This window comes from Chamaea fasciata, unplaced genomic scaffold (genome assembly GCF_029207755.1).
Source record: "Chamaea fasciata isolate MVZ Bird 193981 ecotype frontalis unplaced genomic scaffold, bChaFas1.0.hap1 SCAF_43, whole genome shotgun sequence".
Lineage (NCBI taxonomy): Eukaryota > Metazoa > Chordata > Aves > Passeriformes > Sylviidae > Chamaea > Chamaea fasciata.
Window position 1 is genome coordinate 776,839 of NW_027094128.1, and position 21,746 is coordinate 798,584.

The window sequence follows — 21,746 nt, forward strand, 5'->3', positions numbered from 1 at the left end:
CAGCACAGACACGGCACAAGGGCTTGAGTGACCCTCTCCAGGCTTGTGCTGAGGCCCTGAACATCAGTCCCTGAGAGGGAGCTGGAGAAACCTCTCAAGAATTCAAAGTCAGAATCCAGCTCCAAAGTTTCTTGAAGTTTTACTGGGTCCCGCTGAGGGACACGACAGAGAAAGTGTCCCCAGGCCCCAGCCAGAGCAGAGAACTGCAGGCAGTGATGACACGTGGGGACAAAGAGAAGCCAAGTCTTGGTGCCCTGGGCCACAGCAGCCTCTGTGCCACCAAGGGCCGTGAGGAGTCACCTTGTCCTGAGGCCCTGGGGCCTCCTGGCACAGCCCCGGCAAGGCTGGGCACTGTCAGCCCCTTGTCCTGCCCTCGGCATCCCCCTCCCATCCCAGTGGCCTCAAGGATGTGCTGGAAGGAGTCCCTGGGGAGCCTTGGTCAGGAATGGCCCTGGGGGCTCCTTAATGCTCCCAGGGACTGCAGGCTTTTCAAAGGACTTAGGGCTTTGCTTTTGCCTTGGAGTCTCAGAGAGGTTTGTGCAATCACGGCCTACAGTTATCTGCTTTAATTAGTCCCTTGAGAGGCTTTGTCAGTAATGACACTCAGTGCACTCATTAATGCTTCAAAGCACTTCAGGTTTTTAAAGGTACTTGATGCTTCCCTTTTAAAACTGACTTTGTGAAAGGTTTGTGCCATTGTTGCCCAAATTATCTACTGTAACAAGTCCTTTGAGATTCTCAATCAGTAAAAGCACTCAGTGGGGCTCATCAGTAATTCCGGCTACTCAAGGTTTATTCAAGGACTTTTTTTTGACACTGAGTCTGAGAGGTTTGTGCACTCGTGGCCTCCAATTATTTGCTCTAATCAGTCCCTTGAGATTTTTACTCAGTAACAACACTCGGTGGAGCTCATTCATGCTTCAAGGTAATCGGGGTCATTTAAGCACTTCTTTTTGCCACTGAGTCTCTGAGAGGTTTGTGCAATCATGGCCCCAATTATCTGCTTTAAGGAGTCCCTTGAGAGCTGTGCATTGACACTCAGTGGGGCTCATTCATGCTTTGAGATACTCAGGGTGTTTAAGGTACTTTGGGTTTTTCCTTCCCACACTGAGTCTCTGAGAGGTTTTGGTGCAATCCTGGCCTCCAATTCTCTCCTCCAAGGACTCCATGAGGAACCTGTGTTGGGGATGGACCTCAGGGTGACCCTTTAATGCTTCCAGACACTTTGGGTTTTTCCTCTGACTCTGACTCCTGGAAAGGTTTGTGCAATCTCTTCTCAGGCCCTGAGGTTCCAGGGCTCAGCACCAAATGCATCACTGGGCTCATTAGGAGAAAGCAAGTCCTGACAAACCACGGCTGTGCCTTGATTTCCTTCTGGCCTGGTGCAGTTCCTTAGGAAGTCTTTTTTCCTAGAGTTATGGAGAAATATTTCAAAGAGCGTCGAAGGAATCAACACTCTTCTTTTCAAAGGGGGTATTTTTCTCTTGAGAGCAGAGGTCATTGCAGCATTCAAGTGACTGATACTGATCCAGGGTCTCTCCTAAGGAAGTCTGGCCTGGTCAGAGAAGCTGTGCCTTGAGCTCTGATCCACTTTGGACAACCATGCTCCACATTCCCTAACCCCATCCTGCCTCTCCTCACTCACCTGGGACCTGCTTTGCTCAGAGAACTGGGTTCACTCAGACAAAGAGAGGTTTTCTTCCTTTCTTAGCAATCAAAACCTCCTAAGTTCCAAACAATCTCCTCAATTTGTGGCAAGCCCAAGGTGTCACCAAGGAGGTTCCCCTTCCCCAAGGCAGAACCATGCAAGGAAGGTTTTAGACACCAACGAAGATGTACAATAAACAAAAATTTAGAGTTGGCTGGAGGCAGAATTAGACCAACTCCTCAAGGACAGACAAGCTTTGAACTCCTTGCAAGTCAAAGCTCCAGGTGGGTTGTTGGGAGGTGTGTGAGTGAGGCAAGAGTGAGGGCAAGGGAAATGCAGAGAGCCCTGGAAGTGCTTCTGTGCACACAGGCTGTGGGGAAGGGCGCTGCAGCCCAGGCCTGGGCCAGGAGTGAGGCTGGATCATCATCCCAAGCTGCCCGGGGCCATGGCAAGGGGCTGTGGCCACGGACACTGGCCTGAGCCCAGTGCCTGGGCCCCTTGCCCAGGGTTGGTGTCAGTGGCCAGAGCCAGAGGGGATCCCTTGCTGGGGGCTGTGCCACGGCCACCTGCCCTGTGCCGCACCGGCTGCTCAGGCGCCGCGGAACCAGCAGCAAACGCCGCTGCCAGGGCCAAAGGCAGCTCAGCCAGGCAGAAAGGGGCAGTGCTGGGCACTGGTTCCATGGCAACCCTCACTGGGACAGCACACCTGGGTCACCTGTCCCGGCAATTGCCACGGAAACCTGGCTCATTGGGAATGCAATGGTGGACAAAGGTTTTAGGGGGGCCTGTCCCAATAGGACAAAGGGTGCTGGTTTTAAACTGAAGGAAGGGAGGTTCAGATGCGGAGAGATAAGGAAGAAATTTTTGAGCATGAGGCTGGTGATCCATCAGGACAGGCTTTCCCAGAGAGCTGGTCAATGCCCCCTCCCTGGAAACATTCAAGTCCAGCTGGGACAGGGCTCTGAACAACCTGATCTGGTGAAAGATGTCCCTGCTCATCGCAGGCCTTTGGATGAGATGAGCCCTGCAGAGCTCTTCCCATCCCAACCATTCCAGGATTGCATAGGGGAGAAGGGGCTGCTGGCTGGACTCCATCCACTCCCTTGAGCCGGGCTGCCAAGGGAGGCTTCTGGCCATGGCCTGGAAGCAGCTGCTGCTGCCAAGGTGCCTTTGGTGCCTCAGGCTCTCCCTGGCACAGCTCCCAGCACGGCACTCTGCACTTGTGCCTGAGCCCTTCGTTGTGTTGGCTTGGCCTGGGGCTTTTCCTGCAGCGGGACCTGCCCTGGTCATGGCACAGGAAAGGCAGTTCCTCATGGAGCAGGAGGCTCTGCCTGGAATGGGCTCAAACAAGTCCAACAAGGCCCTGTTTACTTCAAAATTGCTTCCTAGAGCACTATATTCTATATAATTGTTACAGCTCCTATACTGTGGAGTAAATAACTCTCTTTTTTTATTTGCTCTGTTGTGTAAATAAATCTTTCTGTCTAATCCTGATCAGAATCAGTCATAGCTGTATTTATGGAAATATATCTGGTATTGAATCGGTAATCCTGGGGGACAAATTGCATTGCAGTTCAATTCCACCTGTCCAGTCTTTTACACGTAAACCTTTGACAAAGTCTGGGACTAGGATTGGATCCAGCCACTCCCAGTCTCCTCTCTTAGATGGAATTTGAAAAGTCAGGCATCCTGGAGGGGTTTGAGGATCCATGGTGTCTGTTGGGTGTCATTTCTCCACCTCATGACTCAGCAGGAGTTTCTCCAGTGAAGAAATGAAGCTTTTGCCTGGAGCTCCCACTCTGCCCATGACAGGAAGCTGTCAGAGTCTGTCCAAGGATGTGATATGCCTCACGACTGTCTCCAATGATTGAGGACTGAGACCCCAGACTCTGAAAGCAGCCCCTGGCCTGGCTGAGGTGGAACGCTTGCCAAGTCTCGGAGGACTGGTGGGCATCTCCATGAGAACGGAGTGCAAGAACAATGGAACTGGTCACAGTGGACTGAGCCAAGGCTGCCTGTCCAAACTGGGCTGTCCGTACTGGAGGTACGGTTTGCAGCTTGTTCCTGAGCACTCAGCCTTTACACAGCTGGTTCCTGCTTTGGCTCTGTGCCCCTTGCTTTGCTTCCCGCCTTGACCAACCTATAAAACCCCTGGAGACCCCCGCTCACTTTTGTGATCACCCCACTGGAGAAGATCGCGTCTATAGGCATCGTTAGGCGTCAAAGACTCGACCCTCCACGTTCATAGCTATAATCCCCTTCCCCTCTTTCTCTCTCTTTCTTACTATTTTTTATTTCTCTCCCCACTATGGCATTTGTTGCCACTAAATAAAGGTGCATTTGTGATTGAGTAAACTGAGTTTGTCCCCCGCTGTGTCTTTTGTGCTCTGAGATCCCTAAAACGAACCATCACGAACCCCGCTTGTGTGAGCGGATCGTGACATTAAATTGGCGTCACGGACAGGATCTTGATGGACAGAGGGGTTGCGGGTTTTGTATAGCTTGTAACAGGGGAAGGACCCTCGTCTCAGCCGCACCTAGCACGCCACTTGGGTGAGCGCTGTTAGAAAGCAAGGGGGGCCAGGGAAAATTCCCACACACTGTATACACCCAGGCGTATAGCACTCCCTGTCATCAGGATTTCACAAAAGGATCTCATTGTGCAAAAGATGGGACTGTAGTTAGTTTTTGTATGTTTTGGGCTGCTTGGTGTCATTGAGGAGACAACTCTTTGGAACTAAGGTGAACCTCCCAGGCAGTTTTGGTCTCCTCGCCCATTCCAGGGAAGCGAAGGGAAACACAGTTTTAGCTGTGCCTTTGGTGTAACTTGAAGCGTACCTCCCTGAGAGTGGTTTTGGTCCCTTCACAAAATGAGTGAAAAAGATAAGAATGCATTTTATGGTTTGCTAGCGAAACATAGTGCTAGACCTTCTCCAGACGGAGAAAGGTGGGCACAGAATAATTGGTTTAACTTTGAAAACATTGTAGATAGAATATATTCTTTGCAACATGATGCTAGATACAAACTGGGCAGAAATAAAACCATTCTTTGCTCAGTTTTGGGGGCCTGTCTTTCTGCAGCCATAGAAACCCGTTTTGAACAGGTGAGTGAAGAAAAAGCAGTCATAGAATCCCTGCAGAATTTGGTAGAAGCTTTGCAAAACCAATTAGAACAGGAAAGAAATCAGAATTATTTGCTGCAGATTTCCCTTGCAGAAGGGCGAAGTAAAAACTTAAAATCTGCAGATTCACCCATAGAAGGAAAAATAGAAGGAAAGGAGACATACAACATGAAACAAATATACCCTCAGAAAGAATTAGTACACATGCAAAATTGTGGGGAACACTGTTGCTCCAACTTGAGACCTCTCATCAAAACAGAATATAATTATATAAATGAAGAAGATGGTGATCCCCACATAACCACCAAAGAAATACCATACACAGCCACTGAATTAGCTAAATTAAAGACAGAATACTCCCGCCTCCCTAGTGAATCAGAGACAGAGTATGTCTTCAGAGTTTCCCTCACAGGGGGTGACCAAATTAAGTGAACAAGAAGCAAGTGACTACTGGGGACATGGAGTTTTCTTAACAACAGGAAACACACATGCTCCATGGTCCCTGACACAGCGTGCAGCTCACTGGGCAGGGGGGTTAAACCCCCTAGAGACGGGCGACCCTCTGGCAATAGTCGGCACCTCAGACCAACTCCTAGAAAACATACACAAAGCTGCATGCTTGCAAATGATACAGGAAAGAAAATGAATCTCTGGCCGTGAGTCACCAATGCAACAGCCTGTCAAACCTGAGACTATGACCCCCCTCATTCGAGGTTTGCCAGAGTCTCTTAAACCAACAGCAATTTTTTCTTCAAAAAACAATAGCATCTATCTCTTCGGTAGATAGACTTGACAGATTTCTCGGACACACAAGAGATCAAACTGGTTCCACTGACTCCACTGACTCCTCACCTTTTACAACTCCTAGCACACAATCTAACAGCAGTTATAAACTTTGGACATGGAGTGAGGTAGCAGAGGAGTTAATAAGTTACAGTAGAAAATATGGACCGGTGAAGTACTGTCTTGGTTTGGGAAGACAGGTATCTGCCAGGTAAAATTACAATCAGAGGCTCTTTGGAAAAGATTTGGGAAATAGGAATAGCAATTCTTTACTAGTATGTAATGCAAAGCAAACAAACACAAAAAAAAACCCTCACCAAACAACTACAGAATTAATAACAAACGAATACAGTATGTAGTGTTTTGAAAGCAAAACAAATGAGAGGCTCCAAGTCAGAGATACAATTTAATAGAAAAAAAGGAAAGAAAGTAAAATAAAATAGATGCAATAATACAAAAGACCACGGACAGAGTCAGACTACAACCTGAGCGGAGTGATGGAAGCAGTCCAGATGAGGTGGTCTTCCTGAAGCAGTGATCCTGTAGAAAGGTCTGGTAGCTCGGGTCCTCTGGGAATCCAGTGGGTAAGCGCCCCTCTGGTGTTCAGAGTCTCAGCTTATATCCAGGCTGGAATGTTTGGTTTCTCCCTCCGGGCGGAGCATCTCACAATGGGGTGGTGAGTCATGTGATAAGGCCTGATGGGCCCATTAACAGGAGGTAGTCCAGGAGGGGGTTATCTGTGAGCTGTGCAGCAAAGGTGCTGATGGGCCCATTAACAGAAGATAAGCCAGAGTGGAGGAGGCAGGGAGCACTGCCTCACCTGGTTTCAACAGTTCATGAAGATGGTGATAGAATATACTTCAACCCAGAAAAAATTTTTAAAGCCCCAAAATCCCCTAAATTCACCCCAGAATTTCCACCCAAAATCCCAAAAATTTACTCCAAAATTCCCCCCAAAATTTGAGATTTTTAAAGCCCAAAAATCCCCTAAATTCACCCCAAAATTTCCCCCCAAAATCCCTAAAAATGACCCCAAAATTTCCACTGAAAACTGAGATTTTTTTAAGCCTCAAAATCCCCCAAATTCACCCCAAAATTCCCACCTAAAGTCCCTCAAAAAACCCCAAAATTCCCACTAAAAATTGGGATTTTCAATTGAATTCATTTTACTGTAACCCTTTCAAAGATGAACGAAAAGCCTCTTGGTCCATTTGAAAACACAGGGATAACTGTGCTTTCTTGTAGAGTATCACAAATTTACAAAAGTTGCCAGAGGAAGTAAGAAAACAGTAACAAAACCCACCACAGATAAAACTTCACAAATCTCAATTCCAAGACACTGACAGAAATGGTTTATATCTAGCTCTGCTACTGAAGGCTCATTTGCAAAAATTGTGACCACAAAATGCATCACAAATTGGTTTTCTACCTCATTACTGCTGATTACTAGGTAATACAATATTAATGGTACTTTTTCAACATCTACTTTTTCTCAAGGTGCATAAATCACTGTAAAATTGCTTTATCTTACTTTCCAAAAATTTGAAAGGCTGGTCTTCAGATGTTTGAACAGCAATCTTTCCATTACAGGGCAGCACACTTCCTTTTAATATAAGTAACACACTCATCAGATCATTTTCACCTCCTGATACAAAATCAGATGCACTCTCCAAAGAGGGAAGTGATTCTCCAGCTTCTACGCCTGAAGTATATTTACAAATTATTTACAAGCGTGACCAGATTGTACCATGTCCCTTCCTAAGAGCTTCTAAAACACACAGTGAATCCAAAGGAAGCAAAACAAGATTTCTAAAGCAGCTGAGTCAACTTTCATAGAAGCTCTTTCGTTATGTAGAAATACTAATACTTTTTAGAAACCAGCAAGGGTATTTATGTTACCAACACAGAGCACATGGTTTGATGTGACTTTTATGAATTTACAGCCTAAACTACTACTACCACTTCGGCATCTGGCTGATATACTTCTCTCCACTAAACATTACTGTGTACAAAGAGATAAAAGTTAAACAGACTGTTTTCTTGAGGTTCTCAAGAAACCTTTCTTCAAAAGGATAAGCAACTGAAGGTATTTTGTCAGCAGCAGCTCCCTCAGAAGTACCCATTTTCCTGAGCAGGAGATATTTGTCAAGAAAGCAAACTGCACAGCCAGAGCAGGGAGCAGTTCAGTCACACCATCAATAGTTTAAGGATGAGAGACCCAGTGCTTTGGTACCAAAGCCCATCAGCCCAGTGAGAATCTGCATGAAGCACAACTGTCAGTGCTGACCGGGACATGAACTGAACAGGGCTGCCTTTCACTGCTCTTTCCTTACCATAGTTATTATACCTGGAAGTGAAAGGTTTTACACGTTGTACAACCTACCCAAAAGAGGATCTCCTTGTAATGACGCCAAACATGAAAGACTGTTCTCACTATAGTACTACAAGGGAGGAGAAACACATCCCTAAAAGCTCTCTCTGACCTCCTTCTTTTGCAAGCTTATATTGGGATGGGGCAGGGACAATACCTAACCAAATGTCATGAAGGATCTTTTCAGACAAAAAGGCAAACTTTGTCAATACCAGATAGAGAAGTTCAGACAGACCTTTTGAGCAAGAAGGAGGAATTTAATGGTAAATACCACCACTACATCTACTTTCAGATGAGAGTATTCATTGAGAATTTAACAGAAAAATAGATTTCAAAGACAATAAACCATAATCCTTAGCTCTAGACAAACTCCCCACAGTACCAAGACATGGCTCAATTCAAGTGATTTTGAGCGAAAAGCTCCTTTGAATGAGGCACATAAAAAGCTTGACCTCAATTTTGCATTTCACAAGGCAGGTTATTTTTCAGAACATCAAATAACCAACCAAAATACGGGTCAGTTGTTTGACCAGACTATGCTTAGTGAATGAAATCCAACAGCTCAATTACAACTTAGCAAACTCAAGCCATTTAATTCCAAAATCCTAAATCATGCTGGACATCTATGAATTGCAAAACTGCACAAGGTCAGGAGCTCTCTTCTGATCCTTGGCCACTCGGAAGAAGGGAACTGCCGAGAACACCTACTGAACAGTACAAAATTTGAGCACTGTTTTCTTTTGCAAGCATACCATTCTCTCTCTTGTCTCACTGATGGCAAGGAGCTTATTCCAATCAACATGTTTTCTGAAACACTTAAAAGATTAGGAAAAAACCTTATTGCTCATGCTCTGAAGATACTACCATTCATTACTGCCACAAGACAGCCTGAACTCCAATATAGCCATTAACAAGGTGGCCAACTTGCACGGAGAGTGAATTTTAGAAGAGTGGAAGGACTGAAACCAGAAACATGACTTGAAGTGCTGCCTAATCTGCCCCTAGAGCTAGAGAAAAGCAGAGAGTATTTGAGCCTGAGTGCTCTCACTGTATCATTCGTGGCTTCAGGCAGTCCACACAAATTTGAGATTTGAATCTGGGAGTCAGCAAACAGGATTCAAGGCTTTATAGCTACAGGTGGTCTCAGAGCTCTGAGATTTGACTTTCTTTGAAAGATATTCAAGAACTAAAAAGACGCAACAAAACTCAACTTATAACAACTTTCAAAGTTTTCCTTTACCCTACATTTGCCTGGTTATTAAACCTGTAATAGGATTTAAATTTATTTCCGCTCTTTTAGAACTATAAATGCTTACCCCAGCCAGGTTATTGTCCAATTTCTATTCCTAGCATTCTGAATGATAGTGATGACTTTCTTTTTACATTTACCATAATACTTAAATGGACAGAAGTAGTGGTGATGCATAATTTTGGCTTTGTTAATTCAGCCGAGACTGTCTTATGGATTTAATTAAAATTCTACTACAAAAGCTTTGGACATACTGGAAATGCAGAAATATCACCTTTTATTCATTTAATTGTGTAACCACCTCAACCCAAAAGGGTCTTTACCCACAATCTGCTTGGTCATTTCATCACAACTATTAAGGACAACTGAGTAACCTGTTCCCAAAAAGCACAAAGATTAACAAATGTTCGGTTGGGGTTTTTTTTGCCCGCCACACAAAAAAAGTGCACATTTTCAACACATCTTTTGGGCAGAATGACAATTATACACACAGCATACGCTGTTTGCCTCTGCAAGTTATAGCCAACATTTCTATTCTTTCCTCTAACAATAAATTTAAAGTGTGTACTACATTTATATAAGAAGAATATATAACCCAAGAGTGCCGGCTGCAGCCCCACAAAGCCACCAAAGGTTTATTTTGTCTCACAAAAGAAAGCAAGCACCTTTCAGGGGCATCACCATTTCCTTCTCTCCTGGATACAGAGCCCTTCAGGCAGATTTGGCACACACGCCTGCAGTAAGAGGACAAGATGGAGCAATTCTGTCACTGCAGCAGATTAAAAAAAACCTGCCACCAAGAGGCTTTATTCCAAAGGCAATTCTCCTCTGATTCACAAAAGGTCTGCCTACCATACAGCCAAGCAGAGGCTCCCAGATGGTGCTGGCAAAGCAATCTCCACTTTCCCCCAACAGCACAGCAGCATGTTGATGTCTAGTAAAAAATATTTCCCGCCCTGATCCCTTTGCTGTCAGTTCTGTAACATGCACTGCCCTGTTTAAATAAATAAAAGCCTATCAACCACCAGCAGTTTCAAGACTTACATGAAGCTCTCCTACTCTTAGGGGAAAAACCCCATGAAGTCAGCATTTAAAACCAAGAGAAAGTGCTTGGAATTATATCTCTTTCTTAATGACAGTCCCACTATTCCCTAAAGTTTGGGGAAGTTCTTTAAAGCAGCAACATTTTTGGCCAAGTGATCAATAGCTTGCTCCAGTACAAGACAGGACTAATACTGGACAGGTACCTCTAAAGTCACCAGAAACCAGCAGATTGCAGTTGGCTTCTCTCACAGACACACCTCTAAGCGATCTTGGCTCCCAGTTCCAGTCTCCTCCACCCTGGGATCCACACATGAACAAATGGACTAAGCAGCATTGCTCAAATCCTGCTGCACTTGCTTAACCTCCATAAGATTTCCCAAGAGAGCTTTACTTTGTGTCACTTCTGCTCTCCTTCAATCCTGCAGCTCTTCTGCAAGTTTCTGCTCAAGACCTAGCACAGACTACTCAAGAAATCAGAACACAGGAACTCAGAAATATTTCAACAATTAAGCTTTCTTCTGGAGTAGAACCAACCATATAAATCATACAATTAGAATATTTCCCTGACTTTTATTTTAAACTTTAAAAAAAATCCACACTAATAAAAGGACCTTAATACATTGATAAAGTATTTACCAGGTCAATGAATAAAAAGGTTGAAGTTTCTCTCAAAGGAAAGAAAAAACAAACAAACAAACAACCCCCCCCCAAAAAAACCCGCAAAAAACCCCCAAAAACCCCACAACCAAACAAGTCTAGGTGGGAGATAACAGGCACAGCACCCTGTGTCACATTTTATGTCTTGAAGAAAAAACAATGGGGATGTTTGGACAAGTATTTATCAGAGCAAAGCCTACAGTGGCCCCTGAGGGTAAAGTCAAATTTTTCCAATGCCAGCTAGTCAGTAACTCATTGTGACTGTTAAAAAACTGAACTCAAGGACACTGGCAAAAGCAAGATTGGAGAACTGTAGATATACTATCAAATTTCTACCACGTGAAACCTATTTTGATGGCCACAACCAGCAAGACACATTCCCTAATGCACACATTTGTCACACTCAGGTTTGTTACACCGAGTGATTTAAAGTGACCCTGCAGAAAAACTGGTTTGCAAAGACAGCAGACAAGAAAAACTTAGAGGCCACAAAGAGTAGAAGAGGAAAAACTGAACCACCACTTGCTAATGATAGTTCAGTTCATGCACTTGTGTATGCAGACCCAGCCAAGCCACCAGAAGGTGAATGAAAAATCTGAAAGCACAATTGAGCAAACCTTCAAAAAATATCTATCACTAAAGAGACCAATTTCATATGCACGTGATGCTGAAAATTTAGAAGAATCAAAATAATTGAATACTGAAGCAGGAGGATAAGAGTCCATACCATTGACACAAGATCATTTTTTCCTCTTAAAACAATGGGAGAAATGTCTTGTATTAAAACAATTGCTTTCTTTAGGACTTCTAGAGAGCACTAAATATTAACCTTCCTAAAACTGCAATGGCAAAGCCAAATAAAAAAAAAAAAACCTTGGGACAAGAAAAAACAGTGATATATATACGAACACAGTTCAACAGATCTCCATAGACACTCTTACGTTTCAGAATTGAGTTCATATTGACTATCATACACATTAATTTGAAATCCCAGCTTTAGTCTTTCATACAAGTTCTACTTCTCAGTATTTTTTATGAGGAACTAAGATCTTAATAAAGCCATTCATTTCATTGTATCCGAAAGTCCTTTGCCTGCTGTACATTTTCTCTGCAGCTGTAGGCATGCATGAGTATGCCTAGCATGTGCATCTGCGTATTTCTATTTACACTAGGAGTGCTTCAATATTCATCTGCAGTTATGTATTTATGTACACAGCTAAAACCACACAGCTATGTTAGATATGATGTATTTTAATGAGGGTCAAATCTTCAATCCAGGCTGGGATTTTCTGCTATTTAAGAGAAACAGGCTGTGGAGCATTTGACCTTTTTCTCCAAGAGCAAGATAAAATGTCCCAGACGTGCCAAATTCTCGAATGCATTGTTTGTATCTCTTGTAAGAACAAGTCTCCAGGCACCTGAGCAAAGATAACCCACGTTACATGGATACCTCACAGACTGGCAGCAAAGTGCTGTCATCTTACCAACCAATATTAAAAGCAGGCTACTGCATGAGGCTGCCAGAGAGGCTTAGGCAGCACTGTTACATCTCACATTTCACACTTGGTTTGCTACAAGAAGCAGCAAAAAACAGTTTCTTTGGCTCACCAATATCAATAGGAAAAGAGCAAGTGCTTTCCATAAAGAAGGATTCTCACCTGACACCAGGAGCCCCCTGGAATCTTGGATACAATCAAGCTCTATGAAATACACTGCTGATATACCTTGCAGATAAGACAGAATTTTACACCAATCTCAGTTTCCCATCTTAATATATTCTCTTTGCTGTGACAGGTAATTATGCAGAGCAGGACAGCCCTCTGAATTCCTGTCTTGTGAAACAAAGATCGCCCTAATTAACATAACCAGTACAACAAAACTCTTTCTAAACTTCCACTCAAGAGAAAAGATTCCCTTCACAAAGACGGCCGCTTAAGGGCATTGAGAGGATTTTTTGGACTTGGGGGACAGGGACAGAGCAACATTACTTGTTTCTTTTCAGTTTTGTGCAGCTCCTCATCTGCTTCACCGGCTATTGAGAACTGACAGAAATGCCACCTATCTTATCTAAACAGTTCTTATCTGACCTTTTTTGCCTTCTCTTGAGACAGACAGCAGGACTCTGGTACTGCTAAAGGAAAAAGTACTGCCTGGTATCTCTAAAAACACAGATTCTCAGAAAGAAAAGAACAGTCGAATGCATCAAACAATAACACTTTATTCCTTCAATAATGCTTACGTATTTTCACTATTTCAAAGTCTCCAAATAAAGCTTAGAAATTAAACACGTCAATGCTACATTCAAATATTTCTCTCTTCTAACCTAAGCCAGAAAAAAAAGAAAACCAAATCAGGAAAAGAAATCCTTCTTTTTACTACAAGAAGTCTCGGTTTTCCACATGAGAAGCCACATTCTCAACAAACCGATGCCAGAAGAGTCAACATTATTGAAGAGGGTTACAGTGAGCTGTCAAATTACCTTCTGTCCTCTGAGGATGTGCACTACACTGCCAGCATGTTTCCAGCTCTCACATTCAGAGTAGGAGAGCCAGGACTAAAACATCTGCTGAGCCTAACAAGGTCCATGTCACATCTCTGTGATAACACATTGCTTGTGTCTATCATGTAACACAGGCAGAACATATTCTCCTGGTTTTAGCCCCTTAGATTCCTCGGTCTAAGCAAGAAATTGGCAGCCTGCCAGGCTTCCTATGGACCATTCTGGGGTGGGACCACCAGGTAAATCTCCCCGAGTCAGGTCATGATATCCTAAAGAGAGACACTGCCCTCCTTCCCCACGGATAAATGGGATGATGAGCAGTGCAGCAGGAGCAGGAAGCTCTGCTAAGTTTCCACCACTGCCATGCATTTTCTCTTCACTAAACATCGATTTACTTGCAGGAAGAAAGGCTCCCCTAATAGAACCTGTTCTTTTTATTGCAACCAAGAGGGAAATGGGCAAAAAATAGCTGGAAACTATACCAGTTTCAAGCTATTATTAACTGTCAGGCATACACTGACAGTAGGAGAGATGAGGTGGCAAGAGGACTTTCAATAGCCAAAGAGCCCTTTCATCATCTGACCAGCTTCATCTATTGTATTCAAGTAAGTGTTAAAATACAGAGAAATCACACATATCTAGTGCCTTTACAACGAGTATCCAGTTGCAGATTTCTTTCTGCATGTGACTAAATTTAATGCATCCTTGCCGTGTACAAAAAAAAAAAGCCTTGTGAAATGAGAGGTGCTAACATTTTCTAACAGATGGGATGACATTACAGAACAGGATCCTTTTTGTTACTGGGGAAAAGAAGACGCTCTTGGTGCAATTGATTTCACACATAAACGGCAACAGTTTCAAAGCCCAACATCGCTATTTTTGGCCAGTTAGTAGAAACCGATTTCTAAAGCTGATAGCAGCTCTGACAATTAATTACAAGCTCAAGATCAAGCATGTCAAATCCTTGTGAAATCCCTAGACATCAATCAGAGTGACTCCTGAGGGCCTCCATAGAGTTCAGAGCAAGTATTCTCTCTGTTTGCAGATCATCTTTCCGTGCCTCTGAGCTGCACAGATTATCAGCATGAAGATTTTATGGAATAAGATCCAGGAGGTGTACAATAGAGCCAGGAGGTGTACAATTTCCTGAGTTTAGGTACAACAGACTTGCCACAGGTAAATAACTGCTCACTTAGGCACTTATACATGTTACAGCCAGGTGAGGGGTGGGGAAACCCTCACAAAGGAGACTAAAACACACTGCAGGGCAAACTGCAATTCCACCAATCCACACCTGCAAAACTCATTTTCCACAACCGTGCTCAGCATTCCATAAAGACTCCTAATCAATTTATGCAGCACCAGTACATGTTGACAAATACATTAAAAACATTAAAAAAAAATAACTATTATGTCATGATGTTCCTCATGCTGATCTGAGTCAGGGTAAGAGCTGAAGGGCATTTCCTTGTGAGCTGACAGGCCCACAGAAATAACCCAGCCATGATTGTCCCCAAGAACAACAAATGGGGCAGACCCCACTCTTCCAACAGGCTGAGCTAATCAACAGATCTGCACATCTACTGCAGAATCTGCATAAGAAATCGATTGAAACCATGTGTTGTTATGGATTCATTCTGCCAAAAAATTAACTGTGACGGGTTGGCACGGTAATGACTTGAACTTTTCCACAATACCATGAAGTACTGATGCTTCTGGAAAAACAAAGTAGATTCTGATGTACCATTTAGCCTTCCTAGAAAGAAACCACGCCAACAAGATGAGGTAATCTTGAAATTGCCATCTCCAAGCTTCCTAAAACTGGAGAGAAGGTTTGAAATCTATTCGGACTCTGATCAAACTCAGCAAGCAACACGGTAAAAAATATATTAAATAGAGCTTTTAAATAGACAAACTGCAACATTATTTACTTATTTTCTTCTATTTCTCCTCCCTGGAATCAAGTACTCAGGCAAACTTCTCACTTCTACAACAGCATATTGACTTTTTGACACTATGACCATTAAAGTCAATGTGGAAAATACATGCCCAAATAGAAAATCTAGATGCTGAAAGGAATATCAACCAAGTCAAATCCAACTTCTAAAACTAAAATCCTCAAGAAGTGAGTCACTCACCCCCAAAACTGTACCACTTATAGCTACTTTATAACAGAAATACAGGAAATATCAAAGGCCTTTTTCCACTTTGGAGGTTCATGCACAAAGCAGAACTCCAGCACACGTTTGTTTGTTAATGGTTGAGACCTCAAGCAGGAAAAACCCCACAAATAATCCCCAGCCAACAGTATAAATCAACCTAAAGAAAGCTCATCATTTACTGAGTATCATGGCCATAAAGCTGCCCAACAAAGAGAGGGCAAGACAAACTTCATACTTGTACAGCAATCTAAACTGAAAAGCATCCAGATATACCACGTGGAATCACTAGTGTGACAACCAAGACAAAAAAAATTTCTGCTATCAATCTTCAGCAGCCAGCTCACACTTTTTTACCCTCTTTTATAAACCATTTCTTCTTACAGAGTCACTGCCAGGCCCTCACTTTGAGTCTACTGTGTTTGACAGATCAGCTACAACATTTTTCTTCTGTAAAACAACAGAACTTAGACCAGATTTTACTCAGCCACAGACTCTGCAAGCTCAGGTGTCATTGCTTTACCCTCACTGTGTCAGGTTCTCCTACCACCAAGCCTGAAGGTGCCACAGTGAAGGAGCTCTGGAACTTGCTGCTCTGATGAAGGCACTTGGTCCAACTGCAGAGTTTCCACTCTGTCTAACTGAAACCTTGACTGATGCCAGCTGCACCTCATTTGTTCCATCACCAGGTTTTCCTGAAGAGCAGCACTCACCCTCCAAATTTTAGCCCTGTAGGGGACAAAATTAAATTATATAAAAATATACAATGAACATCTATATTATTTATAAACTGAAATATTTATGATTTATTTAGTGAAACTGTAAAGTTTAGCCCTCTAGGGGCTAAAATTAAGGGGACAACAAGTAGAAAGACAAGAGAAGCACGGTCTGTCCAAGAAGTAAAAATCACTCAAGGCCCATCAGGAGTTTCAAAGTTTCCCTCAAATAGTAAAGATCACACAAGCAAAACAGAAGTCTCCAAAGTATCTAACAGAATCATTTTGTAGAGATTACATCAGTACATCCACCATTTAATTAATTCATCAACAGGTGCTAAAACCCCTCCTTTATCTGTACAAAGACCAATCGTGCACAGAAAAGAGGAACATATGGAAATGAAATAGAGTCTTGCAACATGCAGGCATGTGGGAGACAGACCTTTTGGGGATCCCGAAGGTGGCAGCACAATTACTAAATTACCTAAGCAAGAGTCAGGGGCCAAAAACTCCCGGGGAAGCACCACGGCCCAGAGCTGCCCCTGCCAGTGTCACATGGGACAGCTGCAGCTTGTTTGGAGGAATACCCAAAGGTGATCCACCCAGAAGGAAAGGGATCCTGCTTTAAGAGAAGTCTCTAGTTCTTAGAGGATTGCTGAAAGTAAGAGTACATTTATTTGTATGTTTTACACTTAATACTTGCTTGAATACCCCTCCAAAAATGTTGTTAATCTGATAACTAAGAACGTGCCATTAAAAAAAATGGCATGTTTTTGTCTCTTTCTTTCAAAAGTAAAATATTCCTTGTTGTTTAATGGAAAAGCTGGCTCCTCTCCAAACACATCCTGTGAGGCCTTTTCCAGTGAAGCAGTGTGCATAATGATAAATGAAAAAGGGAAAGGTTCTTGCAAGTATTTTTATCTGTACTATGCAGAGGTTGATTTGTTACACCCAAAAATTATTTTCAACTTAAACAATTCACCTTTGCCAAATCCCTAACTCACTCTAAAACTCTAATAGGTACACACAACATTTCTTGTGAATAAGTTTGCAACAAATCCTACAAGTTTACCCTCAGTAAAGGTGGCAAACAGCCCAAGGGAGTATACAACACACAATATACACTCCTTGGAAGTGGAGGGAGTGAGATTTGTCCTTCCTCCTCCTACTTTTTTTGCCAAGAGTGAGGGAGTCCCAAGGAACCATTTCAACAGTTCAAGGAATGTCTCACATGCCAGGAAAGGCTCTGAAACACTGACTGAAAATCATGGAAGGAGGGAGGACACACAACACATCAGCCAACGCAGATTTTCGGCTGCCTTGGACATTATTCCTTCACAACAGCCACCATCTTTTTCCATAGAGATTCTCCCCAGGTAAAAATCCAGGCGTGATGGTGAAGGGGCTAATTCTTTACCCTATTTAGAATCAGTCAGAGAACTTCACTGTGTTTGTGACTCGTGCTCTCTTCACTTGAAACAGCTCCCACAAGACCTTGAGGGACAACTTGCTTCAACTGCCGGGAGGTCAAACTTGATAAAATCTTCAATATTGTCCTTTCCGGTGTATTTCCTTATCCTCCTGCCCTTATGAGATCTGCCTGTACTGCAGGACCAGCTATCTGCTCTAACAACATGGTTCTTGTATGAAAAATACAAGCCAAAATAGAAAATCTAGATGCTGAAAGGAATATCAACCAAGTCAAATCCAACTTTTAAAAACAGAATCCTCAAGAAATGATTCACCCACCCCAAAACAAATGCAGCAGGAGAGGCAACTTATTCATCTCACAGAGATCATTCTCCTATCTCTCCATGCTCTGCTCCAAAGTGTGTTCAAATCAAAGGTTCTCATTTTTTTCCTCTTCCCCTCAATTGTATTTAATTAGGTTGGTTTTTTTTTTTTCCTTTGAAGTCAAGGGAAAGAGACCTATTTATTTCAAGGAAAATTTAGCCTGGCCTTTTCCTTCCAGTGTTCTACCTCACTGCATCTTCAACCCCATTGTTCCATAGGGACAGGGAGGCATCCAAATAAAGATTAATAAAAAGGCAATTCCTGTGGTGTTATCAATTGAAGAAACAGGATCACTTTTCCCAGTGTCAATGAACTTCAATACACTAATAAAATTAACAAATATCAAAGTGGTTTGGGTCTGAAATAGAAACATTTCCACTAAATCTGAGTAGCTTTTCCAAATACTGGGCAAATAGTTTGATACACTTTGAAATACTAAAATATCTCCAGTGCTCCAAGATGAAGCTGAGCAAATTTCACTGAGTGAAATGAGAGTAGACATTGTTTGCACCTTCTAAGCATGCATTATATTTTCATCTTGGTGTTTAAAACAAGGCCACTGCAAGGAGAATTTCCACTGTCCCAGCTGTCAGTAACTGGTTTTGTGACTTACCTGCTGGGGAATTACTCACTTCCCATTGCAAATCTGAAATCACTGTTCATTTGGACAGATTGCTCCTGACTGCACCCTGATGATGTGTCCTCAGTCCAGCTCACGGCACTGGCAAGATAAATGTGTAGAATGAGATTAGGGGCAAAACACTAACAAAATTTGCTTAGATCAAAGAGATGCACTCACACCCTGGCAGTACTACCTGACATCTTCCTGACAATATTATGAGGCAATTAATGTCGGTATGTATTGGCTGATGGAGGTGAATTATGGCAAGTTCTAGGAGGCAACTGTCTAAAGCAGGGGAAGCTGATTAATTACCCAGCAATAATTCATTATTGAGACATTTAGGTCGACTTGTGCACCACAAAGTCAGAGGGAGCAGGAAACAATCAAACCGATGAATACTGTTCAGACTAAACTGTTTGCAGCTATAGCCACAGAGGCACATTTACAGAGAAAATGACACCATCTCAGAGAAATCAGGTGCCTGGAAGCAAATCCTCAAACCAAGTGGGCACTCTCCATCCCACACAAGGGATGTATCAGCACGTGCAGCAGGAGCCCCTGTGCTGGCATTCTCACTGTTTCTCAGGTCTACCTGTTCCCTGCCTCAAACAATGATCACACACCCGGGCACAAATGAGGAGCCAGTCTGCAAAGCCTTGGGCTTTCATCTCACACTGCTACACTGAAGCAAATGGACAGGAAAATAGAAGAAGCCTGAATACACCTCTGCTGATAAAGATCTGTATGTTAATACCACTAACATTGACTGCATCTGATTTAAAGCTGATATCTGCCTGCATATCACATACAAGTCTCTTTTCAGGTGTACAAAAAATGTGTCTATTTCACAGCATTTCTTCCTTTACTTCTCCACCTGGATCACACAGAAAATACATTTCTTGGCCACCAGCAAATCATTACCCCTTATGGGGACTGTTCCCCAAAGAGTTTAAGTACCAGAACAATGGACTACTGCACAGCACCAAATTTCAATTGTGACTTAACTATTCCACAAAGGGGATTTACTGTAGTGACACCTCTCAGGAAGACACAATTATTTTAAATTTCACTGACATTTTCCACTAACAAAACAGCACTTCTACTTGAGCAGTAATTCAAAGATGGAAACTTTCCATAAAGCCTTTTCTTTCCTCTGGGTGTCAGAGTTGTCCTCAAAGTCCTTCTGTGTTAAAAATTAATTGTCTGGTTTGGTCTAACACACCCAATGTATTCGTTAGGGAGTACACGCACAGTAATACCTCAGAAAGGTTACAACCCTCCTCCCCAAGATCTTGGATGGCAATTTTGGGTTACTCTGAACCTCTCTCCAGCTTTGGTTTCTGAACTTTTCCTTTAATCTACTTTTTCATTCACTTCGTGTATACCGATACAGTAGTTTTCCTCTTTTTGTAACCTGGTGTCCAAATACCAGAACGACCGCTGGACCATTTCCATAAGCAAACCATCGTCTGCAAAACTCTTCAGTCAGAATCTTATTATTAAAGCAAGTTTTTCCAAACAGTTTCTGCCGCAGAGCCAAAGGGCCCTCTGCTCAGAATCCTTTTCCTTAAAAGCATGGGGATATGGATGATTTCTGTGCCCCGTAAAGGTCCAGTGCCATTCACCTCTGGATACCAACCTGTTCTTCCATCTGACTGGGGATGGAGTCGCGGAAGATGAGAGGATTTCTCTCCAGCAATGATATCCTGCCCCTTGGCAGATATCAGGCAGTTCAAATCAAATTTCAGGTTTAGCTCACAACACTCAGGATGCTGACAGATGATGGAAGCACTGTCACAGCAGCTCTAGCTTGACTTTCTGCCCACACTACTGTACATTTTAAACCACTTCTGAACAGGATCACTAGAAATGGGCAGCCATCCCTAAATCATCCCTGAAAACACAATGGCATCCAACAGGTGTTTGCTTGAGTTATGCCCCTAAGGGAAGGCAGTACTTCAACAGGCATAGAGAGGATAAAAGGAATAATTCTGTTCCTAAGAGCTGCCTCCTTCCCCTGTCTCCTCATTTGCCAAGGCCACGCACGAGGCCGATCAGCGCCGCTGGCGCCTCCGGAACCACCTGCAGCTGGCGGCCAAAGGTGACCAAAAAACCCCCCCCAAAAAAAACCCCAAAAAATTTGGGGGGAGGGGGAATCCCTCCCCAGAATGATATTTTTACATTTTTATTTATTTCGGTTTTTTTTTTGTTTGTTTAATCAGGCCCTCTCCGGCAAACCTTCGCTCAAAACCCGCTGAGCTCCCCCGGGGCCGCTCCGGCCGCGCCCTCAGACACCCCGAAAAGACCCTGGAAAGACACGTTGGGCTGAGGGGGGATCCTGAAAAATTCAAAATAATTAAAACCCGGAAATATCCGACTCGTTTTTTGGGGCAAAAACGGATAAAATCAGGAGGCTTTGGGGCGGTTTGGCCTCCGGGGCTTGCTGTACAAAATGGCGGCGCGGTGTGAGGGCGACAAAATGGCGGCTCGGGGATTTCGCCGTACGGAATAGAGAAAACAGAGATTTGGGAGGAAAAAAGGGGATTTCAGGGAAAAAGGGGATTTTAGAGATAAAAATTGGATTTTCCGATTCTAAAATTGGAGAAAAAATGGATAAAATCGGGAGGTTTTGGGGCGGTTTGACCGCTGGGGGATGCCGTACAAAATGGCGGCGCTGTTTGAGGGTGACCTGAGGGCGACAGAATGGCGGCGCCTTGAGGATCGTGCCGTACAAAATGGAGAAAACAGAGATTTGGGGGGGGGAAAGGGGATTTGGGGGAAAAGTGGATTTTAGAGATAAAAATGAAAATCTCCGACTCTAAATTTGGGGGGAAAAGGGCAAAATTTAGGGAGTTTTGGGGCGGTTTGACCGCTGGGGGTTGCCGTAAAAAATGGCGGCACGGTGTGAGGGGGGACGTGAGGGCGACAAAATGGTGGCGCGAGGTTTTTGCCGTAAAAAATGGAGAAAACGGAGATTTGGGGGGAAAAATGGGGATTTAGAATTTGGGGTAAAAACGGAAAAATTGAGGTTTTGGGGCAGTTTGGCCGCTCGGGGTTGCCGTACAAAATGGCGGCACAGTG